The 19,058-nt window shown below is 47.9% G+C and overlaps 1 protein-coding gene across 20 annotated transcripts in view; it reads right to left on the bottom strand.

The window, feature by feature from the left end:
• Nucleotides 1–19,058, bottom strand: part of SLC35D4 (solute carrier family 35 member D4) — a 128,579-nt gene that overhangs the window by 25,665 nt on the left and 83,856 nt on the right. The window lies entirely within an intron of this gene.

The raw sequence follows: 19,058 nt of genomic DNA, 5'->3' as shown, positions 1-19,058 counted from the left end.
GTGGTGAAATATTGGACATGTGCCATCCCTTTGTCCAGTGTATCCGTGTTACCTATGCTACCTCCCTGCTCGTCCCTTAACAGCTGTCTTGGTTGTCAGCTCTACTATCATAGTATTGCAAGGTTCGCTCATAGGGTTTGGTTCTATCCATGGTTTCCGGCATCCATTGGTGGTCCTGGAATGTATCCCCTGCAGACATGGGGGACTACTGTAGTGTCTCAAAGAATACACGTATTTGTATTTAACTGCAGAAGGTCACTTAGACACTTCCCAGAGAGAAGACATCATTGCAAAAGCCCAAGGGTTCACTCAGTGTCTTGGTCGAGAGCTCCCCATCAGCTCTGTGCAGAACCACTGTCCACCCATCAGCCACCACCTCCACCTGCCCAGGCTTCCTGGGATGGTGTGGCAAGTTCAGGAAGTCACACACACTCCCCGCTGCCTCTGGGCTGTAACTGCTACAAATCTAGCTGCAGGAGGGGGACGCAGCCTTCTCTGCAAACTTCACACTGCAGGCTTCCGAGTTCCCCAAGTCAGCAGCTGCGTGAAGCTTAGTGGGGCTGGCAGGGAAAGCACTGCAGCTGCTGAAGACAACAGCTGGGCAGCCGCGGGCACAGACGGGAGAGGGGCCAGAGGCCCGGTTTCTGTCATTGCTCTCCTCTCAGGGGCCTATGGCGTATCAGACACGCTGTGGAACGCCCACAGCCACCGAGAAGTTGGGTTTCCTGAAGCCATAAGCCTTGGGCTGCCAGCTGCCTGCCCAGACCTCAGAAAGGCCAGGAAAGCTCTGGACTGGACAGCTACCCGGGGCCTGGCCAGTCACTCACCTCTCTGGGCCAGCATTTCCTCATCACCCCAGGAAGGAGAAGACACTCCTAATACTGTCCACAATGGCTAACAGGTAGAGATTGACCCCATCTTGGTAGAAACAGAGAGAAACTCAGTCGTGTGTGCATAGGGAGAAGTCCCAGAGGATACACAGCTGCTCCTCGACTTAGGATAACTCTACCGGAAGCTGGAAGTATCCTTAAGACCTACACATGGCGGGCCTAAGGGAGCTGTGGCTGCTGTTGTCCAGCGTCACAAGAGAGGATGGGACCTGCCAGGCTGAGCTGCAGGTTGAGTTCCTGGCTCCAGGGCCAACCTTCTTCCCTCACCTTCCTTGGCTCCCCATTAGTCCGCATCAGACTTTCGGTAGCCTGAGGGCATTTTCCATGCTGTGCTGATGCCCATCAGGAAGACACCAGAGACTACCTAGTGCTGAGTGCACCTGTGACACAGCGCCCCCTGGAGACAGTGCTCGGGACAATCCGCCCAGCCTCAGTCTCCCATACCTCAGAGAAGAACCAACACCAAGTCTTTCTAGAGGCTCATCAGAAGGAGCACAGGCTTTGGAGTTCAGAGCTGGGTTCAAGTCCAAGCTCCCTCACTGTCTTATAGTCACATCAGAGGAGCTGTTTCTCTCAAAGGAGGAGAGAAGCACAGAGTTTGACCCACCCGAGGCTGTGATGTGAATTAAATACAGGTGTGTCAAAGGACCTGCCACCCTGCGTAGCACAGAGTGCACACACAGCTGGCGCCAGCTGTGGTCATGCTGCATCCTTTCATGATATTGGGTACTCAGTGAGTGCCGAAAGCCCGACTGTGAGTGAACGCCTACCCAGGGAGTAAAAGCCATATTGTGCTTTGCCAATAGCACAAGGAGGAAGGTCTGGGACTTATGTTTCCTTAGATACATGAGAAAGACGCCCCCACACTGCACTGCAGACAGAAGCTGAGCAGCTCTGAGCCCCCGACTGCGGCAGGAGGGGACAGCTGGTGGGACGCCCCTGAACGATGGTGCGTGAGACGTTTTTCAGGCCTGCCAAGCCCTTAGCCTTCCCTCTGTCACTCTGCCTTTCAAGAAAATAAAATATATTTTTTTAAAGCCGGGAGGCCAACACTGTGGTGTAATGGGTACAGCGGGTGCCTGCATTGCCAGCATCCCATACGGATGCCAGTTCAAGTCCCGGCTGCTCCACTTCTGATCCAGCTCTTTGCTATGGCCTGGGAAAGCAGTAGAAGATGGCCCAAGTCCTTGGGCCCCTGCACCAGTGTGGGAGACCCAGAAGAAGCTCCTGGCTCCTGACTTCAGATCGGTGCAGTTTCTGCCATTGTGGCCAATTAGGCAATGAATCAGTGGATGGAAAATCTCTCTCTCTCTCCCTCTTTTTTTTTTTCTCTCTCTCTCTGCCTCTTTTTCTCTCTGTAACTCTTTCAAATAAATAAATACTTAAAAATAAATAAATAAATAAAAAAGCCAGGAACCCAGAACTCCTTCCAAGTCTCCCAAGTAGGTAGCAGGGACCCAAGTACTTGAGCCGTCACCTGTTGCCTCCCAGGGTGTGCATTAGCGGGAAGCTGGAATTGGGAGCAGGGCTGGGGCTTGAACCTAAGTACTGAGATATAGGATGCCTGCGTCAGTGTCTTAACTGTTGCACCAAACGCTTTTCCAAGAGAGCAGGTTTAAAAGGTGTCCGACTGCCATCTCCAAAGTCATGAAGCCAAGGAGAAAAAGGTGTGAGGAGGGTGAAGCAACACCAGCCTCCTGACGGCACCCCCAGCCCTGGCCCAGCAGGAGCTCCCAATGAGAAGCAGAGCCCTAGAACCAGGGTGTTCACCAGCTAAGCCACGTGCCTGAGAGCACGGCAGGTGTGCCATTTCCTTCATTAGTGACAGGCCCTGCAGGAAGAATGCCCCTGGCTGAGCCCGGCCCCAGGCAGTGGAGCATAAGGGAACACAGGAAGGTCTGGGTTCCCTCTTCATACCTCGGCCGTCAGCTGGGTATGTGGTGGAAACTCCAACCACGAAATGCAGGAGGAACAGTAGTCAGAACTGTGAGGAGCCCGGCCTGTCCTGTCTTCCTTTCCCAGGCACAACCAGAACAAGTACACAAGGGATGCGCTTAGGAAGCTGCTGGGCTAACACCCATTTGCCTCCCCAGCCACTGGCCCTCAGCGTGTTGAGCTGTTGCTTCCTTAGCATGGCACAACACATTTTTAATTGAAACAACATAAATATCATGAAGTACCTGAATCTCAAGTGAACCCATCACTGGACGTTTCATTCATATCACTACCACCTGGATGGAGACAGAGAACCTTCCAGCATCGTACAAGCCCCAATCCAGCCACCGCACCCTGAAGTGCCCGGGAGGCCGGCGGCCCCCTCTCACTGCACTGCACTACTCTCCCGTGGGGATGATGACAGCTGTTCCCCTCACTGATGCGTGGGCTAGTTCCTTCAGCTTTGGAGGTTTGTGGATATGGCTGCTGTGGCTACTCTTGAAGCTACCTTTTTAAAAAACATTTTTACTGAGATACAATCTACACGCAGAAACTTCATCCCAGCAAAGGCCTCAATTCCAGCACGCTCACGGAGCTGTGCAACCACGGCCACTACCTAACCCCATGACGCTGACCATGTCTTCTTATGGACACACGTCTTCACTTCTCCCAGGCACACTCGCAGGAGCAGCACTGCTTGGTTACAATGCACATGCTGTTTAGCTTTAGTGCTCCTTAAACCAGGTATGTGATGCCTCATCCTCCCCGACTGTAGCCACTCTGGAAAGCGTGTGATTCCACAAGATTTAAACCAGTGTGTTTCTTGGGGCCAAAGCAGTGCCAGCATCCTATATGGGCGCCAGTTCAAGTCCTGGCTGCTCCATTTCCAATCCAGCTCTCTGCTATGGCCTGGGATAGCAGTAGAAGATGGCCCAAGTCCTTGGGCCCCTGCACCCATGTGGGAGACCCGGAAGAAGCTCCTGGCTCCTGGCTCCAGATTGGCGCAGCTCCAGCCATTGCAGCCAACTGGGGAGTGAACCAGCGGATAGAAAACCTCTCTCTCTCTCTGTCTCTCTCTCCTTTTCCTTCTCTCTCTGTGTAACTCTTTCAAATATATAAATAAATCTTAAAAAAAAAAAAAAAGTGTGTCTCAATTCTCCATCAGTTCAGTACAGTCTCCCTACCAAGGATTTGCCCAACAGGGCTGAGACTTCCAAAATGGTAGAGATAAAATAATAAATCAGGTTCCTTGTACTAACTTTTAAGATATTTGAAAACCCATGTGGTGCCACTTGAGTCTGGTCATCTGAACTCTCCCTTGACGTCAGGATGGCAAAGTGGAACAAGGAGGAGGCAAAGGCTCTCCGCCGATGCCGGTCAGCAGCTCCGGGACTGCAGCTGAAGCCCGCGGCACAGGGCACCGCTGGCTCCCTCCGCACAGCAGACACTCACCCTCTCCGAGAGACAGCCGCTTGCACCCGCTGCTGAGCGTGCAGCCTGCGACGGAATTCTGCCAACACTTCTGGGAACTTTGTACAATTTTTCCATGTGATAATTTGGATTTATTGGTTAGAGAGAGAGAGATCTTCTGTTCACTGTTTCACTCAGCCAAGGCCTAGACCAGGACAAAGCCAGAGCCCAGAACTCCATCCAGGTCTCTCCCATGGGTGGCGGTGACCCGAGTACTTGAGCCATCACCTGCTGCCTCCCAGGGTACGCACTAATAGGAAACTGGAATTGAGAGCAGAGCTGGGCTCGAACGCGACCACTCTAATTCAGGATGCCAGTGACCCAAGCAGCATCTCAACCTCTACGCCAAATGCCCACCAGATTAGTCCTCTCCTACAGGTGAGAAAACTCATCCAGAGAGGTCGAGTGATCTTCCCAAGACCACACTGCCACAGGGCAGAGGGACTGACAGGAAGTTCAGCACCTGACCATCACTGTGCTCTTTCTAACTGGCCTGACATGAAGAAAGGAGAAGTGATGGACATTTCACTCATCAAATCCTGACCAATCACCTACTATATCGAGGCCAAACATAACCACACACCCCGAGAACTGTGCAGAGAACACCCAAAGCCCCAGATAGGGAGTGATGGCCTGTGGTGGGGCAGGAAGGACGCCGGGTCAGGTTCTTCTTGGACACAGATGCAAAGGTGGGTCTGCTCCTGTGCAACAGGCCCCAGCCGCACCCTAGGAGTCACACAAGGGGACAGGTGGCGAGACGTAGCCAAGGAGCCAATCTTCCCCTTGGCTACCTGCACCTCACTAGGTGCCCAGCAGCATTCCCAGGAAATGACAAACTCAGTCTAACAGCTCGCTGTGTCTCCATGGTACCGAGGCAAGCAGTTGCTGACTTAGAAAACTCCAAGCCACACACTTCACTGTCTGTTTTGGAGCCAAATAAACACAACCTGCTTGTACTTAACTGTCCGGCCTTGAAGTCAGACCCAGTCTCCTTATGTATAAACAAAATCATTTACATACATGAGATTATAATAAAACATCAAAAATATATGTTTATTCAAAATGACATATAAAAACACCAAAAATCTAACTTTAAGGAGCAACCATGTATGTGCAGGGTGCCAGTACAGTCAAGAAGGGGGAAACGCAGCCTTCTGCTAAAAAGGAAAGAAATTTTCAATAGGAAAAAATAAATTCCACTTTCAGGGATAAAACAGAAAATAAGTATGAAAAGACAACAGCGTGCGAGGCCACCAAGATGTCCCCAAAGCACAATGTGACAGGAGTGCTATTTTCCCATAACTATACCACCTAAATACGTACAAAAGTCTTTTGAAACCTGCATGTCATCCTTTTCTATCACTCATATGTCAGAACTTAGTTTTCCCATCATAAAACTCTGCTTGTTCAGATTTCCCAGGAACTATTTCATTTTATGAGCTCCAACCACAGTACATCCCCCGACACCCACAGCCTGGGTGGGCTCGTATGGATAGCAGGATGTGCTCTGCTAACTACCTTTCGGTCTGCCACACCTTGGGAGACTGAGTTTCAGGGACACAGACAGAGGGACTTTATGAAGACAAGGGGACCTGACCAATGAAAAGCTCAAGTAAGGGAACACAATTGCTATTTGACCTCAGGATAGGGTCTGTCCCGATAAGCCCAGGGGGACTAACATATCGCCCATGGAAAATGCACTGAATACACCTGATCTGCCGGTCACGCCAGCTCAGCAGCGCAGCCCACGGTAAAGCACCTGTTGTCTCCCTGGGGGCTGTGGGGCCCACCAGGACCTGCACTGGGGACCTTGGCCCTGCATCCGAGGGAGGAGGGTACCACATGTGGCTGGCTCAGGAAACAGCCACGGTCACAATGGGAAGTAAAGTTTCTACTGAATGTGGACTGCTTTTGCACCACCGTCAAGTCAAGAAACTGTAAGGGGAGCCATCCCAGGTCAAGGACTCTGCAAGTGTACCACAAGAGCATAGGGCTATGGAAATTAATTCACGAGACCCAGGTAAAATCCTCTTTCTCCGCTTCTCACGTGAGTGCACAAACTTGCAAAGGGGTGTAGAACCAGGTCAGCTTCTCCGAGCTCACACTCCACGGTCATTTATTCCATTCTCCCCTACAGCGGACCATGTTCACGTGAATTCACCCTTCAGGGGAAGTCTTGCAAACTTTCCTAATTGACTGGCTTTTATGTTGCAAAATTAAAATTATCTTGGGGACCAACAACACCCATAAAAATCTTATAGTCAGGAAAATGGTAGGAATTCAGTGTATCTCCTCGGTAAATGAACTAAAAAGCACATTCATTCAGGTCAAAAGTTGTGAAAGCCAGGATTGCTAGCATACTTTTGCAGCAACATTGCAGCAACACATGCAGAACATTGTGATTATCAGCGGCACTAAAAATAGCCCAGAAAAAATTAACATCACATAACTGGAAACAAGCAAAACAACAAGCTTATCCAAAACAGCACAAGGTCCACTCACGTCACTCACTTCTATGAATTACTTTGACAAAATGTTTTCTTGCATCCAAAACTGTCTTTCCCCTTTTATGTGTCTTCTGGGAAAATCTTGTTCATAAACAAATAACTCCCAGATAACTAACTTCTTTGCTATTTCCACACAGCCCCACACTAACCGCGGCGCCCTCACTTGTCACTTGGTGTTCCTGTCGCCTCATCAGTGATGTCACGGAAAGACATCGACATGCACTTATTACTGCCAAGCCAGAGACTGCAAAGGAAATTATGCTGCCGCCTCTAGGTTTTGATTTTTCCATGAAGAATTATTCTCATTGCTGGAGCTGCTTCGACAGCGAACAGGAAAAAATGATATTAGGAAACAGCCATAATTAGATTTATAAGGCACATTCTTGTATCACAGCACAGCTTCATTCAGGTAACAATGCGCTTTGATGAGGCTATTCCAGAACACATAAAGGTGTTGAATCACAACCAAAGGAGGACAAGACAAGGAACAGTGCGCTGCGAACCGCGAGTTACAGCCTCAGGTGAGCTCTGCGATGTGATGGGAAGGAGGTGAGGACGCTGATGAGCTCAGAGGTGGAGAGACCTGTCAGCGGGGACTGGGGGCAGTAGCCTTTGTGAGATCATCTTCTGTCATCCAGGAAGCGTAAAAAGACAGCCACAGGTTCCCCACGCGGAAGATAGTGACAATGATGATAGAGAACGATGAGGACAGGAACAGGAAATATCAGCAGGAGCAGAATCCAGGGTACAGAGCGGAAGGAGAAAACCAAGTGTTCGGCACAAACTTGACCTAGCGGGGGCAAAAGGTGCTGGGCGCCGCAACCATACTTCCAGGAGTTCCTCTTAGGGGTGTGTGCATGCCCACACAAAGGTGCCAAAACCGCTGAACCTAAGGACTCCGATTACAGATCCAGGAAGATTTGTTTACGTGTCCTGTGCTTGGAGTTCAGTGGATAGTTGAGTGTTAAGCGCTGGAACTTCCTTACAAATGTTATCTCAGAACATTACGAGGGAGTGGGCGGTTGGCTCAATGGGGAAGATGCTTGCATCCCACATAAGAATGATGTGGGAAAGCTTAGATAACTTTAAGTTCATGAGCTGGAAGCCACACCTCCTTCACGCTGTGCTGCCATGTTCATCTACCTCTCAATCAAGGGACCCCTCCCCAGGAAGTCCCTCCTCTTACCCGGGATGTGGGGGTGGCACCATGTAAACACTTCCGCTTCTCTAAAGCTCATAAAAAGCTAGGAAGAGCAGAAGCTCTCTCTCTCCTCCTTATGGACTCAGGACAAGCAGAGCAGGGTATGATAATTCCCTTTATTTGACCCAGTCTCCCTTAATAAAGCCCTAATGGGCCTGTGTATTTTTTTCACTTTGTAAATAAAATTTATCATACTGCATGCTGTGTTGGAGCCTACATTTAGAATTCTCCTTTAAGTAAAAGGCAAGAACCTGGAAAATTAATTTAGGTCCAACCTAGCCCATAACAAGAATGCCCGGGTCTGATTCTGGCCCCGCTCCTCATCCCAGCTTCCTGCTTCTGTGTATCCCGGGAGGCAGTGGTGACAGAGCAAGTGGAGGAGTTCCTGCCCCAGACCCCAGCTTCTGCCCGGCCCAGACCTGGCTTGAGCAGGCACTGGGAAGTGAGCCAACAGCTGGGAGCACTATCTCAAACAAACAAACAATTCAAAAAATACACGGAGAGTAAAAAAAAAATGTTATTTAGAAGTCAGGAAATATTTGATTCTGCATTAGAAAAACACATAGCTTCTTCAAAAAAAACTCCACCAGGAATAGTAACAATTTCGCCAATGGTCTTGAGACATTTTAAAAGTCCAAGTGTCAAATCCTAATAGCATCTGCTGATAAGGCTTCTACAAGTCCATGTTATATTTTTTTTCTTTTTTAAAGATGTATTTAGTTATTTGAAAGGCAGTTACACACAGAGAAAGAGCTCCCAAATGGTAGCAACGGCCAGGGCTGAGCCAGGCCAAAGCCAGGAGCCAGGAACTCTTTCTGAGTCTCCCACATGCGTCACAGGGGCCCAAGCACTTGGACCACCTTCTACTTCTTTCCCAGGCGCATTAGCAGAGCTGGGTCAGAAATGGAGCAGCCAGGGCTGGAACCGGCGCCCATAGGGATGCTGTTGTTGCAAGCAAAGCTTAACTGGTGACACCACAGCCCGGGCCCCATCATGTGGGTTCTTAGTGTGATGAGTCTTGGCTGCTGCAGGCATTGCAGCTGTCTGTCACGTTACATTTAAAACAAGCTTAACTTTCTCTAATAAACTGACATAGCCAAGACTCCTTAGGCCAGTATCTTGGCGATAGGTCAAGAGCCAAGTCAACATGTTGTTGAAACAAAGACACAAGGCTCTGCTGAGACTTTCACCCAAGCTCCTGAGACCCGGCAAAAGAGCCTGAGAGATAAGCAGTTGAAAATCAGAAGAGTTCCTTCTCAGTGAAGAACTCCTCATATGGGTAAATCAGAAGTTGAAATTCGCCAGTTAGATCCTCTCAAGTTTTAAGGGAAACTCCTGCCTGGGAAACACCATCCAGGATGGTGTTGCTGAGGAGACGGCTTGGCAGGCTCCCTGCCTGTTCCAGCGCATAATTAGGGCCAGGAAGAGATCACAGGACCACCAGCAGGGTCATCTCCATGGAAACCACCAAACACAGCAACTGTTCTGAATCAATGACTCTTTGTATCGATTCAAAACCATTGTGAATGGGGCTTCTAGGGCTCCTCCATTAGAAGGTAACTGATTAAATAAGCTAGGGGAGACCTTGTTCTCATGCAAGCTGAATTCTGGGCAGGATCTGGAGTAGGCTCGCCACCTTAGAACTAGCGAATACAAATGGTAAGCTCAGACCCAGGAAAAAACTGGTTAATTCTGTGATGAATTCAACAGGTACTTTGACAGAACCAAGGAGGACCTCATCTGGGGCTGTCTATTATTTAATCCTCCCAGCAAGGTAAACATTTTTAGTATTACACTTGTTACAGATAAGAAACTGACTCACACACTTAGAAAATCGGAGACCCGGGACCCAAAATTAGGTCAAAATTAAGTACTGAGGTATCTGTTTGGCCTACCAGTTAAAAACCCACATCCCCGGGGCCGGCACTGCGGTGCAGCAGGTTAACGCCCTGGCCTAAAGTGCCGGCATCCCACATGGGCGTTGGTTCTAGTCCTGGCTGCTCCTCTTCCAACCCAGCTCTCTGCTATGGTCTGGGAAAGCAGTAGAAGATGGCCCAAGTCCTTGGGCCCCTGCACCCATGTGGGAGACCCAGAAGAAGCTCCTGGCTCCTGGCTTCACATCAGCACAGCTCCAGGTGTTGCGGCCAACTGGGGAGTGAACCATCAGACAGAAGACCTTTCTCTGTCTCTCCTTTCTCTAACTCTGACTTTCAAATAAATAAATAAATCTTAAAAAACAAGCAAACAAAACCGCATCCCCTACTGGAGTGTCTTAAGTTCAATTCTAGGCTCTGGCCCCGGTTCCAGCTTTCTGCCTACCTGAACCCCAGGAGGGGGCAGGTGATGGCTCAAGTAATAGAGTTGTTGCCCCAACGTGGGAGACCCAAATGGAGTGCTAGGCTCCCGGCTCCAGCGCAGTATTGTCCACACTGTTGTGAGCATCCAGCAGATGGGAACTCTGTCTCTGCCTCCCAAACAATGCACACAGAAAACTAAGCCTGGGTGTGAGTCTGTATGTCCATAGAACGCCACCCGTCCTCAGCTGTAACAGCTCACTCAGCTGCTTCCGAACAATCAGGAACCCAGTTCTAGCATTTTCCAATTGGGCATTATTTTCCCCCTGGTCCCTGATTCCATGCCTCACTTCTGCACCCACAACAAGTTTGAACACAGATTTGAAGATCATCTGAGAGAATTTTAAAAATTCATTTAATTAAGAGGCTGGTTCAGTCCTCAAATGTCTCCAATGGCTGGGACCAGTCTGAGCTGAAACCAGGGACAGGGAACACAATCCAGGTCTCCCGTGTATGTGACAGGGACCCAATTACTTGAGCCATCACTGCTACTTTCCAAGGCTGGCATTAGCAGGAATCTGGAATCAGGAACCATAGCTGGGAATCGAACCCATGCATTCCAATATGGGACATGTGGTTCTATCTTGCTTCTTAACCAGCAGGCTAAGTGCCTGCCTCATCACACAGGAGTTTTGACTGTCCAAACCCAGAGAAAAGTGGAAAAAACATATCAGTTAACCTGTTGTGGCATTTACATCACAATCTTCCAGAAGAGAGAGTAGCAGTTGGTGACAAAAAATTGGAAGGTCGGATTGCTGAGTGGTTTCCTACTTTCCTCCGATCAGTCTAGTAAAGAGTTTTTAAATCTTGCAAATGCTTCATTAAGTAGACCCCAATAATTGATGCTACAGTTCCTAGCAGATTATTAAATAATTATTTTAGAATGCTACAACTGAACACCAGACAGTCAGACTGTCAGAGCACATTGCAATCCCAGCACTTCTCATCCACCCTTAGATCCCTGCCTGTCCACACTTTATCCGTCTGGGCTACTAGGACAAATGCCACAGCCAAGGTGGCTCACACAGTAGGAGCTTGTTCCTCTGAGTTCTGGAGGCTGGGGCGTTCCCGACGGGAATGGGGGCTGACTTCTCACTGTGAGCTCGCAGTGGAAGGAGCAAGGCAGCTCTCTGGGACCCCCCTGCAGGGCCACCAACCCCCTTCATGAGGGCTCTGCCCTCCCGGCCTCATCACCGCCCGAAGGCCCATTCTCTTACTACCATCACCCAGAGGGGATTGAAGCACACAGATTTTAGGGGACACAAGCATTCAGATCATAACAGGGGGTGGGGTCAGAGAACAGTGATCAAGGTGGACCACTGAGTACTTCTTCTCTACCTTTTTGTCCCTAGTCCCTCCATCAAGCACTTCGTGGAGAAGCCAAGCATCTCGTGTGTGCCTCCTCCTATTCTGAACTGAGGCTCAAGTGCAGGACAAGGCTTTCCATTTTGTCTAAAGCCCGTCGCCCTACACCTTCAGAGCCCTACTGAAACTTGTCCCGCCTCCCAATTCCCCTTTGCAGCTCTCTGCACGGATTTTCTTTGTTCCTAGTTTCAGACAGGCCCAAGTCCCCTTTTCCTAGGAAAGACATTGCCTGCACGAGGTCTGGCTATCTCCTTGCCCACCGCCAATCTTGGTCTCTCACTCCTTTCTTCATTAAGGAGTTCTGACCCACCTTTGCCCACGAGCGCCTTTGGCCTGTATAAGACTCTTGGTGAAAACAGTTTCCTGAAAGGCTGGCGGCGTCCTTGTCCTGGCAGCTTCTCCAGCTGGACCGCTTTGCTTGGCGGCATTTCGACAAGACTCCTTAACCCCTTCCTCAGACATCCGCCTGCCTCTTGGTGTGGCTTCCTTCTCCTGCCCAGCACTGATCAGCGGCACGGCCATAACTCCCAAGCGAAGTCCTCAAGCACTCTTCCCCACAGCCCTTCACGCTCTTAGTGAGCCAGCTGTTGACTCATTTCCCTGAATTCTGCAGGCAAAGCCCAAATGGACAGGCAAAGACCTAAGTTCTCACCTACATCTCACCCCACGCTTCCAACACTAAACACTTCCATTCTGTTATTTTCTCACCACTCGCATTTGACTAAAACACATCTCACCTGCTTCATTCATCGGGTTCCCTCACCAGCACCCACATCCCTGTTGTGCCACGGCTCTCCTATTTGTAGCTCTCCACGGCTACAAACCTCAGGCCATTTACAGTCTTCCCATGATTCTCTGTGCTCAAGCTATCCTTCCCCACCCCCACAAGCTCCAACATGACCTCAGCCTTTGTCACCTAATTTTTCCATTGTGCCACAGTTACATGACAAATGATTAAAACTGATGTTCCTTCAACTGTCAGTCTAGTTTGACCTTTCATCTCCATTCTCGCTGCCTTGATTTACCTCCCTTCTAAATGAACAGAGTTTGTTTCCAATCAATTTGAGGCACTGATGCCATATTAACCTGCTGACACCCGACTGGGCCTTGCTCAGCTCATTCTGAGAAACACAGGGGTTTCATGGACTAGCTTGTGGGGCCTCAGATGGCCTGACTCTGCTGGGCCCCACTTCACCCTACACAGGCACACTCTCCTCCTCCTCTGGTCAAATTTACATATCAAGATTCCCCATCGTTCATCTCCACTCAGGGGCCCTGCCACCTGTCCTGGGAGGCTCCGTTCCATCATCCTGCCTTTCCCTGGCAACCCTGACTCCGAGGGCCAGCTCCTGCCAGTCCCTGCCTCAGCCTCGCATAGAGCTCAGCCCAACTCCTCAAGTCAGAACCATGAAGCTCAGCATCAGCCTCTAACAGTCTCATCTTTACAGTCTTCTAGACTGTAACATGCCTTCAGCAGTACTACACCTAACTACTGCATTCTTCCTCTACACGACAGCCAGATAAGCATTCCAAAATTCTCTCTAAAGAGACGTGGGGCCTGGCGCTGTGGCGCAATAGGTTAATCCTCCACCTGTGGTGCTGGCATCCCATATGGTCGCCGGTTCTAGTCCCGGCTGCTCCACTTCCAATCTAGCTCTCTGCTGTGGCCTGGGAAAGCAGAAGATGGCCCAGGTGCTTTGGTCCCTGCACCAACATGTAAGCTCCTGGCTTCTCAGCCCAGTTCCGGCCATTGCAGCCAACAGAGGAGTAAACCAGCAGATGGAAGACCTTTCTCTGTGTGTCTCCCTCGCACTGTAACTCTGCCTCTCAAATAAATAATAAAACATTTTAAAAATGAATAAATAAATAGAGATGTGATTAAGACACCAGTTAGTGCGGCTGGTGCTGTGGCGCAGCACCGTGCTTCTGCCTGCTGTGCCAGCATCCCACATGGGCTCCAATTCAAGTCCCAGCTGCTCTACTTTCGATACAGCTCCTTGCTATGGCCTGGGAAAGCAGTAGAAGATGGCCCAAGTCCTTGGGCCCCTGCACCCACGTGGGAGACCCAGAAGAAGCTCTTGGCTCCTGACTTCGGATCGGCCCAGCCCCGGCCATTGCAGCCATTTGGGGAGTGAACCAGCAGATGGAAGACCATTTTCTCTCACTCTTTCTCTCTGCCTCCCCTCTCTCTGACTTTTAAGTAAATAAATAAATCTTAAAACAAAAAATGACACCAGTTAGGATGCCCAAGACCCACATCAGAGAACCTGGGGTTAATTCCTAGCTCCCAATTTCAGTTTTCTGCTAATGCAAACCTTAGGAAACAGTGGTGATGAATCAAGTAACTGGGTCCCTGTCACATGTGAGAGACCTGGACTGAGTTCCCAGCTCCCAGCATTGGTCTGGCTCAACTTGACCATGGTGGGCACTTGGTGAGTGAACCAATGGGTGGGAGCTTGCTCTCCCTCTCCCTTTATTTCTCTCTCTCTCTCTCTCTCTCTCTTTTCTCTCTGTCTCAAAGTTTAACAGTTTTTTTTTTTAAAGTTGACTGTATGGTAGAATCATATCCCAAAAGAGGGTCATTCAAAGAGAGACCATATGCTACAATATAAGATGCTTCTAATACCACCAGAGTTGTAGAGACTGAGTGTAACTTGAACCTCATGGAATTGCCAGCTGTTTGAGGCCCAAAGGAAATTATTACATGGTTTTAGGAAGGGGGTAAGAGGCAGGCAAGCGAGGCAGGTAAATCACAGCACTGACAGAGGGGCCCGTTACCTCTCAGGTGCCAGCCCATTCCTACTCTTGGCCCTGTGCACATGGAAGAGGAAACTAGAAAACAATCAAAAATGAACAAAACCCAAACAAGTGACTTATGCTAGCAAGCTAAAGAACAATCATTTTCCCAAGGCCATAAAAAGAATGGACTTGGGGCCAGCACTGTGGCATAGCAGGTAAAGCCGCCATCTGCAGTGCCGGCATCCCACATAGGTGCAAGTTCGAGTACTGGCTACTCAACTTCTGATCCAGCTCTCTGCTGTGGCCTGGGACAGCAGTAGAAGATGGCCCAAGGCCTTGGGCCCCTGCACCCGCATGGGAGACCCAGAAGAAGCTCCTGGCTTCAGATCAGCATAGCTCCAGCTGTTGCAGCCAACTGGGGAGTCAACCAATGCATGGAAGACTGACCTCTCTTTCTTTCTGCCTCTGCCTCTCCTTCTCTCTCTGTGTAACTCTGACTTTCAAATAAATAAATAAAAAGAATGGACTAAGACTTGGTGTTTTTGGGCAGTCACTGTCTTCAGGACATGAAATGATGGAAGACTTATGGCATCAGCTTAAAGGGGAGAAAATGTTCTTATGGAGACAGCTTGGGAAGCAGGGACAAATGCTGGAGCCTCCAGGCCTGCATCTGGGAACGCCTCTCCTCCCCCCGCTCGTTCTCAACATAAACTCACTCCTGCCTTGTTGCTTCTTCCAATGACTGCTGCTGGTCTGAGGTTAGTAAGGATGAGACAAGCACCACTTGACCCAGGAAGAATTCCCATGTGGCCTGAAATCTGCTGGATAAACCCACTAGAAGAAAACTATGACCCATGCCGCATCCCCCTCACGTATCTGCACATTCTACTGCCTTCCTCTTTAGTTCACTCACTCTTTCCTGCACTGGTACCTTATATAGTCCAAATGAGAAAGGATCCCAAGGTTTGGTAAAGGTGCAGTTAGATCTCATAAGCCCAAAGTCACCAAAAGGAAGAGAATAATCTTTTTAAATAGTAAGAGGGGGCTGTTAAATAGTCTAATATTTTTAGCTTTTGAGACTTTTTTTCAAGAAAGAAAAACAATAATAATGGTGATAGCAACATAAAATGCCATAGAAGCTCATCCCTCCCACCCCCTAGGCTAAGCAGTAACAAACCAAGGGAGATACTGAGAAAGGTGAGGATGGGGGTAACACAGAGGTCTCTCAGAAACTGCAGGTTAGCAGCTGATGTGACAACTTCTAGGGAAACGGCTAAGAATGGACTCCTCTGGAGCAGGGAGGAGGGCACCCTCAGCCCCTGCACGACCTCTCGCCCATGAATGTGCGAGTCTTTCACAGGATCCAAAGTCTCCTCCGCACCAACGGAACGCCCTTCTGAGTCCCTTCTGAATACCCCGGCACCCAGCAGCGCCCCAGCACCAGCAAAGGGAAATGCCGAATTACTATGTACAATTATGTTGCATTTCTTGATGTGTAGGTGGTCCAAAGAATGGATGACTATTCTGCCACTGAGGATCACAAGGGTTTATTTTCCAATACAAAACAGAGAGGGAAAGGGAGGTGGGGGGAGAAGGTAATGCTGAGTCTGGAAGAGCCCTTAATGACCCATCTAACCCATCCTCCACGTTTGAGAAGGATTAAGCCACAGCAGCCCATGAAAAATCCTCCCTCTTCTGACTTAACTATTGAGAAAGAAATTAGAAACATTTCTCAGGGTCTAAAAAGAAATGAAAAAAATAAAACAAATAAAAGCAGACTCATGAAACTAGTGGTCAAATGGGCAAGGTCACTTACAAAGGCAAAATGCCTTCTAAGTCTTAAAGTTCAAGCATCAAGCATGACTTTGAGCATTACCACTGCACATCAGATTTCTGGAATGATTTGCATGCTGAAAAAGTGCAGAATGCAGCAATTTTAATGACAAGTTTAATAATTTAATTTAAATGATGGTGCAATCCTCACCACATTCCAGTTTCAGTCCATTTGCATTATCCAAAATAAATTCCTTTGAGCCTCTTGGCAGTCAATTTATTATTTATTTGTTTATTTATTTAAAAGGCAGAGAGAGCCAGACAGATGCACAAATAGAGAGTGCTCTCATCCATGGTTCCCCCATCAAATGTTTTCAACTGATAGAACTGGGGGCTGAGAATTCAATCCAAGTCTCCCCTGTGGGTGGCAGGCACCCATTTACTTGAGCCATCACTGCTGCCTCCTGGGGTCTGCATTAGCAGGAAGCCAGAGTCAGGAGTAGGAAACCAGAGCTGGGTATCAAGCCCATGCACTTTGATGTGGGACACAGGCATCTTAGCCAGAGTTTTAAATGCAAGGCTAACTGCCTGACCCTAATGTTAATTAAGACATAAAATCATTTTAGTTTCTACAGAATCAATAGTGATATCTCTTTTTTAATTTCCAATTTTGACAACTGTACATTCTCCCAAATTTTCTTGTTCAGTATAGATAGAGGTTTCTTGGTTGTGTTGATATCTTTAAAGAAACAATACCGATGCTACATATTGTTTTTCCATTTTCTGGTTCATTAATTCCACTCTAACTTTATTATATCCTTCTTTCTGCTTACTTTGAGTTTGCCTCCTCTTCTTTTTCTAGTTTCTTGAGATGGAAGCATACATTGCTGATTTGAGACCTTCCTTCTTTCCTGACATGGGTGCTTAAAACAGTTTCCCTCTAAGCATTACGTTAGCTTCATCCATCAATTTTGGTACATTGTGTTTTTGTTTACCCTTGGCTCAAAATATTTTTAACAACCTTTGTGATTTCTTCTTTGATCTGTGAACTATTTAAAAGTATATTTAATTTCCATATAAATAGGGTCTTCTTAGTTTTTTCCTATTTTGAATTTCAAATTTAACCCTGCTATGGTCAGAGAACATACTTTATATTATTTCACTCTTTTAAAATTCACTGTGACTTGCTTTGTGACCCAGTGTATCATCTATCATGGAGAATATTCCATGTGTACATGAGAATGTGTACCTGGAAGTAAGTTGGTAGCGTGACAAATAATGTCAGTTATATGTCGAGTAGGCTGACACATTCAAGTCTTCTTCACCTGTCTTTGTCCTTTTACATCTTGCTTTAAAATCTAGTTCTAGGGGCCGTAGTTGTGGCATAGCAGGTGAAGCCACCACCTGCGATGCCAGCATCCCATACAGGTGCCAGTTGTGAGCGCAGCTGCTCCACTTCCAATATAGCTCCCTGCTGATCCTAGGAAAGCAGCAGCAGATGGCTCAAGTACTGCTGCCCACGTGGGAGACTCAGGAAAAGCTCCGATGTCCTGGCTTCTGGCTTCAGCCTGGCCCAGCTCCAGCTGTTGCAGTTATCTAAGGAGCAGATCAGCAGAGGAAATATCTCTGTCTCTTCCTCTCTAACTCTGCCTTTCAAACAAATAACTGAATCTTTAAAAAATTCTAGTTCTATCACCTGTTCAGAGTACAGTATTAAAACCTCCAAATATTACTGTTGAATAGGCTCTCTTCTCTATTACTTTTTGTTTCACATATTTTGGGGTATTGTTGTTACATATGCATACATTTAGAATTGGTATGCATTCCTGGTGTAGTAACACTTCTATCATTATTAAATTTCCTATTTTTCTTTAGCAATATTTCCTGTTACAAAGTCTATTATCTTGCTGATTTCAAGGATATAAAACCAATTCCTGGAGCAAGGACAGTCTATTCAATAAATGGTGCTGGGAAAACTGGATTTCCACGTGCAGAAGCATGAAGCAAGACCCCTACCTTACACCTTACACAAAAATCTACTCAACGTGGATTAAAGACCTAAATCTACGACCCAACACCATCAAATTATTAGAGAACATTGGAGAAACCCTGTAAGATATTGGCACCGGCAAAGACTTCCTAGAAAAGAGCCTGGAGGCGCAGGCAGTCAAAGCCAAAATTAACTATTGGGATTGCATCAAATTGAGAAGTTTCTGTACTGCAAAAGAAACAGTCAGGAGAGTGAAGAGACAACCGACAGAATGGGAAAAAATATTCACAAACTATGCAACAGATAAAGGATTAATAACCAGAATCTACAAAGAGATCAAGAAACTCCACAACAACAAAACAAACAACCCACTTAAGAGATGGGCCAAGGACCTCAATAGACATTTTTCAAAAGAGGAATTCCAAATGGTCAACAGACACATGAAAAAATGTTCAAGATCACTAGCAATCAGGGAAATGCAAATCAAAACCACAAAGAGGTTCCACCTCACCCCAGTGAGAATGGCTTACATTCAGAAATCTACCAACAACAGATGCTGGAGAGGATGTGGGGAAAAAGCGACACTAACCCACTGTTGGTGGGAATGCAAACTGGTAAAGCCACTAGGGAAGTCAGTCTGGAGATTCCTCAGAAGCCTGAACATAACCCTACCATTCAACCCAGCCATCCTACTCCTTGGAATTTACTCAAAGGAAATTAAATTGGGAAACAAAAGAGCTGTCTGCACCTTAATGTTTATTGCAGCTCAATTCACAATAGCTAAGATCTGGAATCAACCTAAATGCCCATCAACAGTAGACTGGATAAAGAAAT

This window comes from Oryctolagus cuniculus, chromosome 10 (assembly GCF_051225735.1).
Source record: "Oryctolagus cuniculus isolate XC-2025 breed Fujian yellow rabbit chromosome 10, ASM5122573v1, whole genome shotgun sequence".
Taxonomy (NCBI): Eukaryota; Metazoa; Chordata; class Mammalia; order Lagomorpha; family Leporidae; genus Oryctolagus; species Oryctolagus cuniculus.
This window is presented reverse-complemented; position numbering and strand designations above follow the sequence as displayed.